Here is a 1,861-nt window from a genome sequence, read left to right on the forward strand (position 1 = left end):
GCGAACATCCTTAATAGATTGAGGAGGTGGTAAATTATCAATTAAATCCACTTTGGCTCTATCTACCTTAATTCCCTCCTTGGATATTACATGGCCTAAAACAATACCAGATTTAACCATAAAATGACATTTCTCCCAATTCAAAACCAAATTCTTAGATATGCACCTTTTCAAAACTAGGGAAAGATGATGAAGACATTCAGAATAGGAATTCCCATGAATTGAAAAGTCATCCATAAATACTTCTAAGAATTTTTCGACCATGTCAGAAAAAATGCTCATCATGCATCGTTGGAACGTAGCAGGGGCATTGCAAAGCCCAAAGGGCATACGCCTGTAAGCAAATGTTCCATATGGGCATGTAAAAGTGGTCTTATGTTGGTCCTCTAAAGCAATTGGGATTTGGTTATAGCCGGAATATCCATCAAGAAAGCAATAGTATTCATGTCCAGCTAACCACTCTAACATCTGGTCAATGAATGGCAATGGAAAGTGGTCCTTCCAGGTTACCGCATTTAACTTCCTGTAGTCTATGCACACTCGCCATCCTGTTTGGACACGGGTAGGGATCAACTCATTATTGGCATTAGAAACTACAGTCACACCAGACTTCTTAGGCACTACGTGAACTGGGCTTTCCCATTGGCTGTCAGAAATAGGATAAATTATTCTATGATCCAAGCACTTTAGGATCTCTTTCTTAATAGCTTCCATCATCACTGGGTTAGCTCTTCTTTGGGGTTCCGTGGATGGTTTGGAATCCTCCATAAGATGTATATGATGTTGCACAATAGAAGGACTTATACCCTTGATATCAGCCATGGTCCAACATAGGGCTTCCTTATTATCTTTTAACACTTTAAGTAACTCTTGTTCCTGGCTAGAAGTCAAATTTGAAGAAATTATTACAGGAAGAGTCTGGTCAGGCCCTAGGAAAGCTCGCCTGAGGTCCTACATTTGACCTAGGAAAAGTATTTTGAGAAAAAGATTGTTGTGCAAAGGGAGGCCTTTGGGGTCCAGGTTGACCTTGATTATAGAAATTGGAAGGTCCTGCTTGGTTGCCCTGATTCCAAGAGAAATTAGGGTGATTTCTCCATCCTGGATTGTATGTGTTACTATATGGATTATTCTGGTATAAGGCATTAACACTATCATTAGAAGTGCCCCCAGAGGTGTTGGGGCATTCTTCTATGACATGTCCAGGGGACTGGCACCAAGCACAAATCTTAACCAAATTGACTGATGATGGCTCTCTAGGAACAATAGCCTCAATCCTCTTGATTAGGCTATCCAAATGGGCTTCGTTGGCTACTATCCCATCCACAAAATATCCTTTTCCTCCTATGGTTCTTTCACTCTCTTGGGTTGATTCCCACTCACAGGTTTTGTCAGCTAAGTCAAGTAAAAATTCCCATGCCTTTCCTTCATCTGTAAAGGATGTGAATCCCTCAGGGCACATAGACTCTATCATTTGTTTAGTTGGGTAATTAATACCATCATAAATTATTTGACATAAATTCCATAGGTCTAGGCCATGGTGAGGGCATTCTTGGAGTAGATCCTTGAATCTCTCCATAAGTTTGGAAAATGACTCACTAGGCTTTTGCCTAAACTGAAGGATATCACTTCTAAGCTTATTGGTCTTGTGAGTTGGGAAAAACTTCTTAAGGAAGACAACTGTGAACTGTTCCCATGAGGTTATGGAATTTGTGGGTAACCCATACAACCACTTCTTAGCTTGGTCTTTCAATGCAAAAGTGATAAACCTAAGCTTAACAGCATCATCAGAAAGCTGTTGGATCTTAATTAGAACACATACCTCTTCAAATTCCCTTAGAAATAGGTATGCATCCTCAGAGGT

The 1,861-nt window shown here is 40.2% G+C and overlaps 1 non-coding gene across 1 annotated transcript; it reads left to right on the forward strand.

The window, feature by feature from the left end:
* Positions 1 to 1,529: 1,529 nt before the first annotated feature.
* Positions 1,530 to 1,636, forward strand: LOC122066002. Its single transcript, XR_006136190.1, has one exon. It is a non-coding gene; the product is annotated as a small nucleolar RNA R71 (small nucleolar RNA).
* Positions 1,637 to 1,861: the final 225 nt, after the last annotated feature.

This window comes from Macadamia integrifolia, unplaced genomic scaffold, assembly GCF_013358625.1.
Source record: "Macadamia integrifolia cultivar HAES 741 unplaced genomic scaffold, SCU_Mint_v3 scaffold2179, whole genome shotgun sequence".
In the NCBI taxonomy this organism is placed as follows: Eukaryota; Viridiplantae; Streptophyta; class Magnoliopsida; order Proteales; family Proteaceae; genus Macadamia; species Macadamia integrifolia.